This window comes from Corvus moneduloides, chromosome 1, assembly GCF_009650955.1.
Source record: "Corvus moneduloides isolate bCorMon1 chromosome 1, bCorMon1.pri, whole genome shotgun sequence".
NCBI lineage: Eukaryota > Metazoa > Chordata > Aves > Passeriformes > Corvidae > Corvus > Corvus moneduloides.
This window is the reverse complement of record NC_045476.1, coordinates 120,611,262-120,628,220: the sequence shown is the minus strand read 5'-3', so window position 1 is coordinate 120,628,220 and position 16,959 is coordinate 120,611,262.

Genomic DNA, 16,959 nt, shown 5'->3' with positions numbered 1-16,959 from the left:
CTTTAACACACCCAGGGAGGGGTTTCCCACAATCCAGCAACATACTGGGACTGCAGTCGTTTCTGAAATCCCAGATCAGTAGAAATGCAGGGTTGGGAGGGACCTGAAGAAATCATCCAGCTTGCTGCGCTGAGATGGGTACCGCAGTAAGAGTCAGTGTGATGCTGAAATGGGAACTCAAACTCCTCAGAGCTACTATTTCAGGCTCTCTACACTGTCAGTAGGTTGCTCATCTTTTCAAGATTTTCCATCCATCCATAATAAAAAGTAAATATATATGCCTACCAAAGTAAAAAAAAAACCAAAACAAAAAACATTCTGTATATCATGGAAATATTGCAAACCAATAACGCAAGAGCAAATTTAATTCTCTTTTGAAAAGGTCTGAAAAAAAAAATCATGATGCTTATCTAACTGGCACATGTATTTTTCTAGGCAAGCATCCCCACACTAGCCTTCCACACATTCTTCAGTTAATTTTCAAGCAGCAGTTTTGAAACAGATTTTTCCCCATGTAAAAGATGAGTGTATGAAAGCTATTTTTCAAACAATAAGTGATACCATATTACCAAATATATATGGTTGCTTAGTCTGTGTTACAAAACCCTTTGAAGCAATGCAAAAAAACTTGCAAAGAGATGATAGTATGAAAGTATAGCAAGGAGCAGGTGATCAGAGATTACAGGAGCAGGTTGCAAGAACTAGACAGCCCTAATTGGGCAAATCTCACTGCTCTCTATGGAGTTGTTGGAGAGGAAAGATTCATAAGACTAAAAGTAAATCTGGGAGCATGAGAATGGCAGCAGGAGATTCACACTCTAGCCATTATGAAGGAAAACACTTCATCATTAAAACTGAAGCCAGAGCTTTGTCTCCTTCACAGAAGGTCTCAAACCATACTTAGCTTCCTTGGCACTATCTGATTAATCAACCATTTGCTTAGGTGATTTGATCCTGCTCTCATTCAAGGCAGATGCATATCCCTTCAACTTCAAAGAGAGCATGATGACACCTTCGTGAACTGTGTTTCAATCTGGCTAACAGAGGGCTGCACTTAAAAACATTTTCTAATAGAGATACTACAGAAAGCAGAATTAGGTCCAAACTATGTCAAAAATTCACTTTTACCAAATAAAAAAAGGTTACAACATCCCCAAGTTGGACAAACAGGTTTAAAACTAGCACAGATGGCCCAATGTGCCTTTTATCCCTTATCACAGACATTTATATTACACGTCAAAATACTGCAGAATACAGTGATAGTCAATGTTGGAACCCTCTGTCTGGGTCATGCAGATTCATCACCAGTTGAAACAAAGTGTATTTTCTCCTGGAGTGGGTCACTGTTCTCCTCAATCATCTCACGCTTTTGTTGTGTTTATTTTCAGCACAGAGTTTAATCTTAAAGATGCTATTTAACAAAGAATTTTTCCTGATACTAGCAACATATGGAAGCAGCTGTTTGCAGTTCTTGTTCATAAAATGAGTTACGTCTTCCTTTAAACAAGACAGCTTTTTATTTTGCTGCTAAACCTGCATTTGAATCAGAACAAAGTGATAATAAACATGTCTAGAAAGGTCTCCAACTCAAAGCAAGAGTTACTGTCCATGAACTCTGCCACCCTTTGCTTCTTATTTCCTACAACAGGACATTTGTGTGATTTGGAGAATAGCTCTAACATGCAAAACATGAGCTACGTTTTGGCACTCAGTCCTTAATTATTGCTATTATTGTCATAAAAAAACATCTTGTGGTTGAAAATATCTTTACAAAGTTAGTGTCTGATATGTTACACATTGCCTTAGTACATAAGAGCAAAAATAAAACAGATAATGGTCTGTACAGCATGTTCAAAACATAGACTATATCTTTATCACTAAATAAATCAAGGCCAGGGAGTGAACTTGATCACTGAACTGCTATGCCAACTACTACTTTTCAGTAATAATGCCCAGACATGACTGATGGGAGAGCACATATGGCAGGGAGCACTTCCCAGCAAGTTATGTGGGTGAGACCACAACAGATTAGAGCCTGTGCTCTCCTCTGATACAACCTGCACAGGCTTTCTGCATTCAAAGATCTCTCCACGCCTTTGCACCAAGGCATGCAACACAACCCCACAATTTTCACCCTATGAAACCTTGATTCTTACAGGCAGAAAGAGAGCCCTCACCTTACTGAACATACCTGAAGAAAATCACTTAAAGCAACAGCTGTACCTGAGATCCACCAGGAAACCATATACTCAGAGGAGACACACCACGTGCTGTGCGACGGGGATGAGAGAACAGTCCCTGTTCATGACACGTTTATCAGCATAAACACAGCTATAATATCACAGATACTTGAAGACTTTTTGGGCATGACTACTTAGAGAGAAGAGCATTATGTCAAACAGTATGTAAAAGGAAAATGTAATGAATAACCCTGATATACCTATACCTTTACTATGTCATTTGATGAGCTCTAGCAGATTCTGCTGTGGGATGTGGTACTGTCTCTTTACAAAAGGAAGTAGTTTGCAGTCCACGTGGAGGGAAGGAATATCCTGCTAAACTGGGAGTGAAGTACACTCCAGGAAGGTCAAAAAGGAAAAAGATGGATAAAGACATGTAGAGAAAGGTAACCCTAAGACAGTGACCAAAGAAAAGACAATGAAAGGTGTAGTGGCCGGTTACCCTGTGGTACAAGAAACAGAATTCGTGGTAAGACAGTCCCTAGTACTAGAGACTTCTGTCGGTCACGGTGAGGAAAGAAGCCTTTCCCAGAATGTTTGGTTATGGTAATCTACCCCAGTTCTGTGTTCATGGTTGGCTGTTGGCGCATGGCCCCTCCACCCCCTTGCTACCTTATATGTTCCATATCCCAGAAAGTTCTCCACTCCAGGTTCCCCTATTGGCCTCTGCCCCTCACCGCTACCCCAGAGCTCCCCCATAGGTTCCCATTCCCTAATCCCGCCTTTGTACCGCCCCCATGCCCTCACACCATTGGTTCCTAGTTCTAGCCCCACTCCCGTACTTAAGCCTGAGTTCTGCATTGTTCTGGGTCTTTGCTTCTAGAATCCTTCCCACTGCGGAAGCAGTAAACTGCTCCTGTGGAAATCTATGCAAGATCTTTCCTGCCTCTTTGCTGCCGACCCATATTACTGAAGCTGTCCGTGCTTTTGTGCGTGCACGCGTGTGTGAGTGCATGCAGCTGATCCTGCTCAGCGGCTTCGCTCTGGAGACTCTTTTAGAAATCGCTCCACCTCACACTCCAGCACAGAAGCTGCAGAGCCAGAGGGATAGCGATAGAAAGGAGGTGAAATATGTGCCTCAGTGAGGAGTTTCAAGCAGGGTCAGAAAGGTGAGAGCTGAAAGTCCACCTGGACACATATTCCAGTGAGGTATCTTAGGGATGCTTTCAGGATCATGGTGGGTATGTGCAATGATTTAGGCATCGCTGAAAAGCCAGGTCTCCAGCAATGTCATGTCTAGAATTTTGCAATACTTGCTAATACACTAGGTAAAAGAACAGCTTTTGTGGAGTTTGTAGGTTAAAGTAGGCAAAGCTTAAGGCTGAATTGAGGATACAATATTTTTGTGCTACTTTGCTCTGTCTAAACTGTAACTCTGTCCAATTCATGAGCTGATTTCTCATAGGGCAAAAAGTAGACCTTTAGGAGGGTATGGAAAGGAGGGAGGCCTTATACTAGTTCAAGCTTGAAAACCCCTTTTGATTACTGACTCTTTGGTCAGTGATACTCTATATAGGTGCTATATTTCCGGGGGATTCCATAATCCTCAGGGGGAAAGGAAGTGGTGATACAACATTTTAAGTAGGTAAAATGTGAAAAAAGGTAAATAATAGAGGAGTCTATCCAGATCAGATGGAAAGCTAATACAAACATGGGAAAATAATTTTTAACAAAAATTTTACCCAGTCTTAACTGCAATTTTGTGCACATATATGCCATTAAAAGTATAAATGGATTGATACTACATGATGACAGCCAACTCTTAGCTATAAACAAAACTTTTCTTCTCATACCTCTTATTTCTTGTTTATTGAAGTGCTTCCCTAACACCTTTAAGTTGCCTCCCTCCAATAGATTAATCAGTTTAATGCAACTACCTAGAAATGAGAAACATTCATCACTTCCTCCCTGTTTTTGACCTGCAGTCCCAGCTGGGAAATGCTAGACATGCACTTGGGTGAGCTTCTATCTGTTGTTCATCATTAGTTTTAGGACAGATGGGCTGAAAATTAGCAGGAATGGGGTTGGGTTCTGTGACCCAGCAGGTCCCTTTCAGTTCCATCTATAGGTATTAACCTGTAACAAGTAAGTATCTCCTTTCCCTTAGCTAACCCTTGTTGAAATTAAATCACAAATAACTGCACTGGATAGGGAAAAAAACAGCAACAGGAGAGAATTGGATACCTTGTTTTCTTGCCTGAACACATGGCAAGAGCTCAGCCATAGGCCTTTGGCGCTTGGCTCTGGCAGATCTTCCTTTGGTGGTTTCAGATGCTGTCTTTTCTCACCTGTCCTGCTATTTCTTTGCTGGAACTTGGCACTCTGAAAGCAGACTCAGCAGAAGGGAATGTCTGCCTATCAGCCTCTGCAATACACAGTCTAGGTTTACTTCACCCTCACTGATATCTTCCTTGCTAAGGTGCTGGGAAGGTCAGATGGTGATAATGACATTTTCATATTTGCTGTTCTATAGGGAAAATTCCATAGTTACAAGTGTATCAGAAACAGAAAAATAAGTTAATGCTGTCTGGGAAATAAATACACCCACTAGGTCACTGATGGCCTTTGTGCTATAAGAGATAAAACTTTAAATGCCTCATTTGCTTAGCTTTCCAAAACTTCAGATAAAAATGGCAGTAATGGCTTACTACGCACAGAGTTGATTTTTTATGTTTGGTTGGGTTTTTTTAAAGTACTTGAAATTCTGTTGAACCACTGTACCCCTCTTTTTCAGAAAAAAAAACCAGAAGACAACTTCAGACATGCAAATAAAGTAAATTACCCTAGCATAAATTAGGAAACTCATTAGTTCTTGCATTGCTGAAGCTTAGGTAACTCTTTTGCAGAGCAGATTATTTTGTAGAAATCGGAGAATATATGACATAAAAGGAGCCCTAGTACTTTACCTAGTGGATCCCTGTGCTTTAAAAATACCTGCATTTTCTCTGGCCCTTATTTATTTTATTCATGGATTCTTTAAAAACTCTTGAAACTTCCTCAGTACCTTGTTCAAGTGCTTAGTTGTGCTCAGTGTGGTAAAAGGATTTTTATTTTTGAGGGATTTTTCCAATACCTAACCTAAAACTTCTTCATTTCAAATTAAAGCAATCATTTTTTCTGTGCTCTGTCAGTGGACTTGGAGTATAATTGATCACTGTCTACTTTACAACAACCTTCTACATACTTGAAGACTGTTATCATGTCCCTCTCAGGCTCTTCTGGTGTAGACTAAACAAATCCAATTCCTTCAATCTTTCCTCACAGGTCATGTTTTCTAAACCGCTTATCATTCCTGTTGCTCTCCTCTGGACACTCGCCAATTTGTCTGCAACTCTCTGAAAAAGTGGTGCCCAAAGCTGGGTTGAGTTCCTAGCTCAGAACTCAAAGTGCCAAGTAGGATGGAGCTCCTACCTCTGCCTGACACACAGCATTTCTTTTAATTCGCCACAGAATGAAGTGGCTGTTCAAAAAAAGACATTGTGCTCTTGAGTCATCCTTGCTCTGTAGCCCATTATCACCCTCGACCCCTTCTCTGCAGCTCTGCTGTCTGCCCAGTTACTCCCTGCTCTGTGTTTGTGTATGATTGTCCCTCCCTGGAAACAGTGCTTCACACTAATATTTATTGAAACTCGTTTCAGATCATTCTTCCAATTTTTCACAATAACCTTCAATATCTGTTATGCCTTAGAAGGCACCTACAACCTCCCTCATTCTCAGGACATTTGAGATTTTGTAATGACAGTCTGTACACATCCAAAACACTGACCAGAGTGGATTTACCAACTATCCATTTTAATAGTAACAAATCACACCTGTTTCCAAACACTGATTTTCAGCCACTTTCTAAAACTTTCATTTAGGCCATTTTCCTTTAATTTTCTTGTGACAAAACTGTATGAGGATGAGTCAAAATGCGAGATTAACACATATATCATATGTACTCCAATCCTTTTATTTACAAGGAGAGCTATCTTGTCAAACAAAATAATTAGAATGACTTGACATTCTTTTTCCTGATAAATCCTTACTGACTTTTTCATATCATCCCTAACTAATTATAAATTGACTGCTTAGTAAATTGTTTCAGTATCTTTCCCAGTATTGATATGAGGCCGGCTGGACTTAATTTTTCAAGTCTTCTTTCACTCTCTGTTTAAATGGCAGACACTATATTTCTTTCTCCTCTGCTTCTTCAGAGCATCATTTATTTATTAGTATCCCCAAAAGGTACTCAGAAATGTTACAGTGGCTGCTTTACTTGTTCAGTTACCTGTTCCTTATTAGTGAGAAAAAAAAGGAACAGAGATATTACATTAAGGTGTTTTGAATTATGCTTTCAACCAATAAGATGTAGGTATACCACTTTTATCCCTTTTATGAACAATAATACCAAGTGAAACAAGGAAAAAAATGTCCCTTTGAGACATGACAACAGATCTTTCTCAGAACTGTGAGCAAAAGTCTCTATAGGCAACATTTTTTGTAAGAAAACTGTGATTTATTGATCTAAATCACTCCTACAATGTTATCACTTTCTCCAGACTAACAATTGGACGATGAGGTCTAAACATCCAGTCTCCCTAGGCTTCCCTAAAAGTCCCCTAATCAGTGTTCTATTACCTGTATTCATATTCTAGTTAATGAAGCAATACAGCTGGTTTAGTTCCTACAATTAAATTTTGTAGGGAACAAGGGGACAGTGGAAAGTTTCTAAACACTTCAGTGTCCTATAGCAAAATCTGGTTCAATTTAATCACATTTATTAATCTTCACTACTGGCACTCTGTAAGTGCCAGAAGCCTTTGTTAAGGACCTCAGGCTTATTATTTTATATACTTCAAGTTCCTGTTGAATATCTCTTTTCTTTGCCCTCGAGTATCAGTGTAGCCCCTGAGTGAACCTAGTCTTGTTTTAATTTGCCATTTTCTCCCTTGGTTACTTTGGTAAAATGTCAAATTCTGTTTTTTCTGGCAAACGCAAACCCTCTGAAAAAGCAGAGAAGATGAATACTTCTGCCAGTCTCTTAAACTCTGCAAGAAGATAATTGGAAGGCGAATGAGGCAATAAAAAATGTTCATTCATTTATCCATTTATTCTCCGCATGCAAAATTTTAAATTCAACTAAACAGAGGTGCCTCAGCTCTGAGACCTGTCCCCTTGCTCTGTGAGCATGCAAAACTCTGGTCAAAGCCATTCAGTTGGTCAGGGACATAGGAGACCTGAGAAACATGTGTCTTCATCAGTGATCCTACATATTGCCTTCCACAGTGGTCTATTTGCTGCAAATTGCATTGGGAAGAGAGAGAGATCCCTAGTAGGATGCTTCCATGGAATTAATATAATAACTTCTAAAAAATTAATATAAAGAAATGTGGACAAAATCTCACCAGCATGATCAGCTAGAAAACAAGGACCTTTTCAGTCAAAAATTGCTTTTTGATCTACCCACCTCTCTAAGAACCATGCTTTTAAAGTTCTTTCATAACATACCTCAGAAATGATCTCCACAATAGAAAGGCTGCAGTTAACAAGTTTCAGAGCTGTTATAGAGGAGAAAAATGGTAAGACAGAGCTTTATTTCACTACTGGTTCAGCATTTTTTTAGCACTTAGGTGATGAACACCATAAAGGCTTAAATACCAGTGCTTAATTTCATGAGAAATTAGGTGCCTGTCCAGAAATGTGTTTCACAAACACCTCTAAGGAGTTAGGCTGTTATGTCCAAACACAGATAAAATATGCTGTCTAAGCAGACAATGTGCACTAAGTGGAGGTTTTCTCTCTTTAAGTGGGACATCATTACTGACTTTGTCCCTTCCAGCTGAAAACATGCAGGACAATAGCTTGAATCTGCTTCATCAGAGTAATCACAAGATGTGACCACAGTCATGGGTTTGAGACCACTTGCTTATGTTTCCATTCTTAAAAGTCACAAAACTCAGGCATCAGTAAGGTTTCAAAACTTTTGAGCCAAAACCCAAAATGAACATTTAAAGCTAGGTCAGATACCATCATATTTGACTAAACTAAAAAGTTTCTGTGACAGCTGTCTATTGTCAATGCTTTTTCTTTACAAATAATGTTGAAAGCCTATAGCATTTGTGTCTTAACAATGTTAAATTATCAAATATATATTCAACTTCCGAAGTTTCTGTCCTCCAGCAATGTCTACAGCCTGAGGGTTTAACCTAAACTCATCTGTTAAAACATGCAAATCTAGACATGAAAAGATCATACTGTACTGTCAGTAAAGCTAATTTGTCCTCTATTTTTGTTGTAAATTCAAAGGGAGTAGAAATCCCAATCTACCATTCTGCCTTATCAACCTAGTGTTTGATATGGCCATATTTAAAGCTCGTTCACCTAGTGATCCTACCAGTTTTGTGTTCTATATCAGAGCATGAATTACAGAGCAATAATTCACACTCAGAAAACCCACTCGTCCTTGATCTTTTGGCATGATGCCTCAAAGCCTGCTACCTTTGAGGTATTGGAGTAATTTGTATGTTGCTGTCTTGCTATTTATTGTATTTTTTACTACAATTGGAATTTCAAGTGTTCCAAGATGAAGAATTTCAATAACCTGAATTGGCATATTTACTGTAAAGACCAATTCACTTAGGAAACTCCCAATTTGTACTTAATAACTCCCTTCTACATCCACATACAGGATGTAGATTCAGGCTAGAATCTGGAAATAAAAAATTTTCAATCAGTCGTTGTGAGTCATAATCTAACCTTTCACACAGGCTTTAAAAGATCTGTTTGGACTTTTGAGGGGAAAATACCGGAGGGTAAATTTTAGGAAACTTCACTGGGAGAAAAATCTAGGCAGATTATTATTATTATCTAGAAAAAAAAGAACATTAAAAAAATCAGTGCATCTTAGCAAAGGCAGCCTATTTCAGCACACAGGAATAATTTAAAATTATTCTATCAAATCCTTCTATTGTTTCTTTACAAGATCAGTCATGTCAAAATATTAATATATTTATATAATAAGGGAGGGGTTATAATTTTAAATTCCTCTAGGTATTTTAAATTTTATCTTAAAAGATTCCAAAGCTTTTCTCCTTACACAGGCATTTTTAAAGGACTTACACTGAACAAAAGTTAGCCTTGAGCATAATGCTGAAGTGTACTTAAAGATAAAATGTTGATGTCAAGAGCTTAAATTCAGTAGCTTCAGCACAAACGGGGCTGAGACTGTGCCCACTGTAGGCTTTTAACAGTCAGGGACACAGCAGAAGTAGTCACCTTGTTCCAACATCCAATGCCTAGGCATTAGATTATTAAGTAGTAACATGTGCAGCCTACATAGAGAAATTTCTAGAGAAATAATCTAGGGTGGGTTACTTCGAACTGAAATATCATCGCAAAAAAAAAAAAAAAAAAAGAAAGAAAAGAAGAAGAAAATTTTCTTTCTATTTGAGATTTGTAATATTTACCCAGGTCTAACAGACTGCAACTGCCTTTGATTTAACTTAAGTTTGTCATAAGTGGAATTTTTTACTCTGATGATTACTGGTGCTACTTAGATAAGCTCTCAGAAATTCTAACACCAAAAATCATGTGATACTCAGAGGTAATAGGTTACTATGGTTGTACAAATGATGGTTAGCAATAAGTACCAGGTATCTACTGAGTCTCATGCCATCCAGCAGAGCTCAGAGAGTACTTTTCTTAGCAGCCTTCTGGGCCACGTAAGAGATGTAAGTAGAACCTGAGAGCATCTTCTCTCAAGTTAGTGATTTCCTGGTGCCATATGTCTGGGACAAAAGGCAGATGCAAATGATAATTTCTCCCTTCCAGCTCTCGAGGCAACAAGAGAGCCAGGCAGTGAGTGACTGGTGCCCACACACTCCTTCTGCTGGCTCCTTGCCTCCTCCTCCCCCACTCAGCTCTGCAACATCAGAGGTAAAATGTGGCAGGTTTCAGTTCTGGGGTTTTCTGAGCTCTCTCAGATCTGCAACATGACACATCATGTCTGCCTGCTGCTCATGTACTGTTCTCCATAAGACTAGGTTAGAACAAAAGTCTATTATTTCATTTTGAGACTCGTGTCTTAGATCATCAAGAGATTGTGACATGCTTCAATGTTTGACAAAACAAAGAATCAATTTGTTGTTTAAATTAATGCTGGAACAGATCCCTTCAGTAGAAATCTCTCACTTTCTTTTTAGCACACAGCAAACAGACCTTTTTTCTGATAACCCTTGGTTGCCAGTGGGAATGCAAGACTCATTAGGGTCACGGGGTACAATGAGTTCTGCCCTTGTAGTTCGACGTGTTTCCTTTAGAAAGCTCCTCAGAGCGTTGATCCTTCATCCCATTCCCCTTATTCTTCAGGTCATAAAATAACTCCATTGCCCTCTAACAACGTAAAAACAGTTGTAAAGATGAAAAACAATGTTTTGTACTGCCCAGGGCCCCTGCAAAAGTCGTGAATTTGGTAGAGAAAGCTCTTAGGAGCCAACAGACCACACCCACAGTACAGAGGAAGGCACACCAGAAGCTCCCCCCCTCCCAGTTTTCCTTAGTCTGATATGTAACAACAATAAAAAGCAAAACCCTTCCTAACCTTATTTTAGCAGTCAAATTAAGTAGCACAGTAATCAGTTGCATTTCAAGGAAACTTTTTAACATTGGTTGTTTATGAGGGTTTTTTTTCTGTCTCTGTCCTCAATAGCATTCACACAGTTCTCTCTAATGCATTCATTTATTGGGTTTCTCTTTGGCCTCTCTACTGATCTGTTAATGAAGCTGCAAATGAAAACCAGATTTAAACAGTTCAGTACCAGAATTAGAAACTTTTTCACATTTTGCTTCCTGTTGGTTTGTTATCCATGTGATAATTTTCTTATACAATCTAATATGAATCAATCTTTACAGAAAAAGCTCATGACCTAGTGAAGCAAATGCTTTAACAAAAGTTCACTTATAACTCCTAGGGTCTCTTCCTTGCTTACAGACAGACCAATTCTCTCTTATGAGAACTCAGAACAAAGGTCCAGGCAATTGGTTTCTGCTGCAGACTTCCCTTCAGTGGAAAGTATTCATTTGGTGGCCATGGTCAAGTTAAAGGTTACAGAGACCTGACCACAGGGATTTCTTGAGATCCAAGGGAAAAAAAAATGCATATTCTGTATTGCATCTGGAATGGGAAGGATAAAGTGAGTGATAGTGGCTTCTCTACAGTTGCATGCGTGTCTGAAGACTGGTTCTGCCCTGCAATCAGTCACTTAAACACAGTCTTTCTCTCTCCTACAGCCCCACTGCTGACAGCTAGGACTCTGGGGAAAAAGGCCTACTGCATTCACTTCTGCCAAGTACTCTTTTTCTTGCTCTTCTTTAACTATGCAAGGTGTTTGGCTCTTCCCAGTTGCTCATCCAAAGATATTTTCTAAGAAACATTTCAGAAGTACTTGCTATTTCACATGTCTATTGCTCCAGCAGCACGAGAAATATATCCATATATAGAAACACTCACATACGTATACGAGTATAAGTATGTATATTTATCCACATATATCTGTGTAGACTTCAACACAAGGTTATCCTATTCAATAAACAAAAGGATATCACAGGGTTTTTCCCATGGTAATAGGAATGAGATTGGTAGTTTCCTCAGGACAAGCAAGAAATAAAGTCTCTGCTTGGGGCCATTGGCAGCCCCTTGACACGTCTACATTACCATCATGTTTTTGTTGTAGCAGAGTCTGGCACTGAAGATCCTATAAGAAACTGCACTGCTGTATTCATGTTCTATAATATTTAAAATCATAGAATCAATGAATTCATGGCTTGGGCAGAAATCATAGCAGAAGTCAAAGATATACTTTAATTAAGCAACAATATCGTTGCTTAGAGGTAGTCCTGGAAACACTTCCATCTTTCACAAAAAAGTGTCACTGGAAAAAAAATATTGGGGTATTGGGGCTCTTTAATTATTTTATATGTGATTCTGTAAAGCAGTTATAATATTCAGAAAAACAGTTCCCTAATCATGCATGGATCTGTCTAATAATGTTTCCAAAACTTACCAAGCTATTATGATATTGAAACTGAAGTCATTAATTATCTCACAAGTCACTGGTTCAGACCCTGTCTGCTTACGATCTCACGCTTCATGGTAGCATGCATGTAGAAAATCAGTTTTGTGCTCAGAAAATAGAGCATTCAGAAGATCATGTGGTCACAAGCAGTCAAAGAGCTAAAAATGCTACATGTTTCTGTAGGAAAAGAAAAGGCTTACATTTCAGAGAAAAAAAATCATAGCAGATTCAAACTTAATCAGATGTCTGGTCATTTACATTTTCAGTCATTAATTCTGTTTCCTAAACTGTGATTAGTATATACTTTCAAGCTATCTAGTTTAAAATTGTGATATACAGTGCTACCAGTGAGAAGAGCAAAGTAATAAGCAATAAAAATGTAACAAGAAATATATCCATATATATCCAAATATAATGTTTTCAGCACAGTATAGCTGATCATGTGCCCAAAATGGGATATTTTTCCTCCTCTGAAGTGTCAGGTTCAACATACGCATTTCAGGCAACACATGAAAACACTTTTGGGAAACAATTAAGGTTTCGTGCTCTTTACTGAACCTAATAACAGTATTTCAGGTAAAAAGTTCATATTTTACAGTGCCTGAGTGTGGTGTGCGAAGTTTCAGTGAGGAACTTTCTATGGGTTTTTATTTTTTCCTGAGATTTGTTGCCCTTCCCAATAGGAAGAAAACTGCACATTGGGGGCCTGGCAGGCTCGTGTGTTTCTTTGAGAAAGGAGGAAAGGTGCTTGACATATAAAACCAGGAGAGTTTCCCCAAATGTGTAATTGTGATCAGAACATTTAAACCCTTGGAAATAAGAAGACACATTCCCCCAGGCTGTGAATGAGCACAGAGGACATACAGACCAGTATGGAAAGTAAAGACTGAGGTCTGATGCAGGCTGAGGAAGGGGCATAAACATTACTGATAAAAGAGCATAAGCACCAGTGAAAAAGACTGAAAGATGAAAAAGGCTACTAGAATCTGTGAAGGCAGGAAGTGTAGCACTGCAAGAGAGGAGAGTGACATTGTCAGCAAAACCCTGCTTAGAGTGACGGCAAGAATCCAGAAAATGCAGGAAATTCCTGGATCCACAAAGGCACAAATTTTAATAGTGGAATGGTGGGGAAATTTGATGTTTTTCCACATCTACACAAGAAGAACTCTTAATATTTGCAAAAAAATAGCTATATGTGTATAGGAAGGAGGCAGGAGAGCAGACAGAAAAGGTAAATATTCAAATAGTTCACATACCACTGTAAATAGAATTTTTTCTAGAAGAGATAGCAAGAGAAAAGATGTCAGTTCTATGAATGGTTTCTGACATACTCATCCACACCAAAGTGACTGCAGAACAAAACAAAACAAAAAAATAAGAAAGAAAAAGAAACAACATCAACCGTATTATGCCCTGCTCCAAACCTCAGACGAAGGTAAAAGTGCAGCATTATGGTTTTTTTTAACACAGGAACAAGATGCCAGTTCCTCAGCAGCAGTAATGTAGTATTAACATAAACTACAAGATTCTTGAGCCTTGGTATATACATAAAACACAGGCTTCTGTCTGTGAGTAGTCAATGAGCTAAGAGGTAGAAAATATGCATTTCTGCAGGCATGCAGCCTCGCTGTCCTGAGAGGCATCTAGCCTGGACTGTAGCTGGAGGGAGGGAGGGAGGATAATACACTTCAGCTAGTTTAATGATCTTCTCCGGGATGGTAATTCATGCAATTGCAATTCAAGCTAAGGGAGAAAAATACAAGCCAAGTACCATAATAATTAATTTTTCTTCTGAAAAAGGCAAGATAAAACACAAGTTTTTCCTTACACTGAAAGTGAACAGGAGTTTATGCTGTAGTTATGTACTGTGCATAGTAGTAATGATCAATTTTCCTAGGTAAATTTTAAGATACTTTTGTTATCTCTAAAAGGCAAGTGTTGTCACATCAGGTAGCAATGCAGAAGGGCAAATACAGAAAGAGTTAATTGGGAAGTGCCTCCTGTACCCATAGATACTGTCTGCTCTGATAGCAAAGGCTTTGCAGTGAAAGAAGCCAGAGTAACCTACTGGAACAGGAAGAGGCTGGTAGCAATTAATGGGGAAGTTTATTTCTGCTCTGCAGAAAGGCAATTGTCTAGTTAATCCCTTTCCTGCGGGGACTAACAATGACCTGCACCCAGCAACACTAGGCTGTTGTGTGACACTTTGCCTTCTGTGGGTTGAGAGCCAGCCAAATACCTTGCACAGCTCAGCTCACAACCACACTATTTTAAGACTTCCTCCTCCATAGAATTCCTTTGGTCCTGCTCATTAGATGCCCACTTAAAATATATTTAGGGCAAGGGCAGTTCCACGTTTGCTGCTACGTACTATGCTTTTTCTTCTGCTGCTTTTTTCCACTGCTGTGGATCCGGGGAAGGGCTGAAGTTTTATCTATTAAATAAGCAGCAGGTACTAGAGATGCTATGTTATAGGATGCAATATTATAGGATAATGAACTTGAAACCACAGAGAAAGCTGAAAAGTCACATTTGATTTTGTAGTTCAGCAAGTATTTGGACTTCTTTCGACAGTTTTCTGCATTTCACACTTAGTCATTCATGCCACCAAGCTTAAATTATATGAATTAAAAACTGTTTGGCAATCTTCCATTGTGTGGAACTCTGTAGCAGGGCGTCGTTTAAGAAGCTTACTGTCGGACCAGTGCCATGATATGCAGACATGCCTGACAGCTGAATTCAGGCTTTTTCATGTTGTGGCTTATATTTTAATTACTTTGAAGAGTACTGTACTAAAAAGGAAATGCCAGATGGACTGTATCATAGCAGCCAGGGGAATATTGCAAAGCATCAGAACCTTCTGAGGTGAAACAACAATTAATGTGGGGAGTGTTAGGTGGAGGAAAGGTTCAGGGATTATAACAAATTTGGTAATAAAAAAAAGTGTAAACAGCCCCTACTGCATGATCATTGCATTAGACAATATTATATTGTTCTACCAGAAACCCAAAGGCAAAGTTTCTATTGTAATTTCCATAGTATAGATGATAGGCAAATTACTAGCAATCTCTTCAAAGACCAAAACTCAAAAATTCACCATAAGAGATGAGAAAGTTTATGACTGTCCTTTCTTAAATGCTGTTAGGAATACATCGCAACCATTCAGTTAAAAATTGATACTTTTTTCACTTAGCCAAACACTAAATTATTATTTTTAAAACACAGTGAAGAAAAACTCGACCAGCTCCATGTAGAAAAATTCATCAAGGAAGAATGAAGAGATGACTGACAACATTGCACAGACAAGATAGATGATACACACAGGAAAGTACTTGTGTTTAGAAAGCTGAATATTCAGGAAAATAATCATGATATCCTTTCCTTTCTATTCAGCTAATAGCTGTGTAAATGAACCATGCTTATTTCTCCATCAGGTGCTTTGCTTTGACCTGTATGAGAAGAATACTCCATTATTTCCACCATTTGTACCACCCAATATGGTACAAAATACAGTTCAGTATGAGTTTCACAAGTTGTGAGCCATTCACTGCTCTTGATCTGGGTGAGGAACTCCCATTGATCTCAGGGAGAAATGTGAGAACTAGAAAGCCCTCAAAAATAAACTGCAGACCAATCCTGCAGCAGCAGGAAATGGATTAGATGAATGAATATGTCTGTTCCATCTCTAATTTCTATGATTAAAGTATGTGATCAAAGGCAACACAAGGCTCTAAGTATTACCACATTCAAAGAAGGAACCATGTCCAAGGACTAACACATTTCAGTAAGTGAGAGGCAAATGCCTTAGAAATTCCTCCAGTCAACGGCTGCAGTTCCCTTGAATTTTGCCAGGTTATTCTTCTATGTAGAGGAAATCAAAGCTTGTTGTATAGACCTTCCAATACTTGACAGAGACTATATCAGGTCTCCCACCACCAATGCTATTTTTAGAAAAGGGGAATGTAATTTGTATCTCTCTGAAAAGAATTCTACTAAAGTTGAATCCAGACAAAGGTACTTACTGTTTTAATTATCACTTGCAAAAAAATCTGATATAATGAAAGTTCAAAGTAAAATAAAGGCTCTAACGGGGCAGAAATAGATATATTATTCACGTAAGAAACACATATGATTAGATCCTAGTTCTTCAGTTAGAAATGTGTGAAGCAATGAGCTATGTGGTAATGACTGTCTACCTGCATCTTTTCCACTAACTTTTCAACAGTCCAGAGGATCAAGGCCTGGCTTGAGTTCTGAGGCAACATCGTGACAGAGTACACCCTTCAGCAGACTCCTGCACCTGGATGTCAGAAAGCAAAGAGTGATTCAGGACACCTACTAGGGCCTCCAGATCCTCAGTCTTGCACAATCCTTGAAGTCAAGATTACATTCAGGCTATGTTGCAGAGGAATATGATTTTATTGGTGCCTCATTTATCTCACTTTTGTGTTGGGACATAGTAATGGGCTTTCTGCAAGACAGATCATGGTCTTGAAGCCAGACTCTGAAATGAACATTAAATCCATTTAAGCACATTCGTAGATCCAAATGCATCTTAGAGGTCTGCAGTTTTGAGTTTCTGTGGAATTTGCAGGTAGTTTGTGTTGCTGGTAGTTCCTCGTGCTGCCACCAACTATCACTTGGAGTGTTCACAGAAAGGGAAA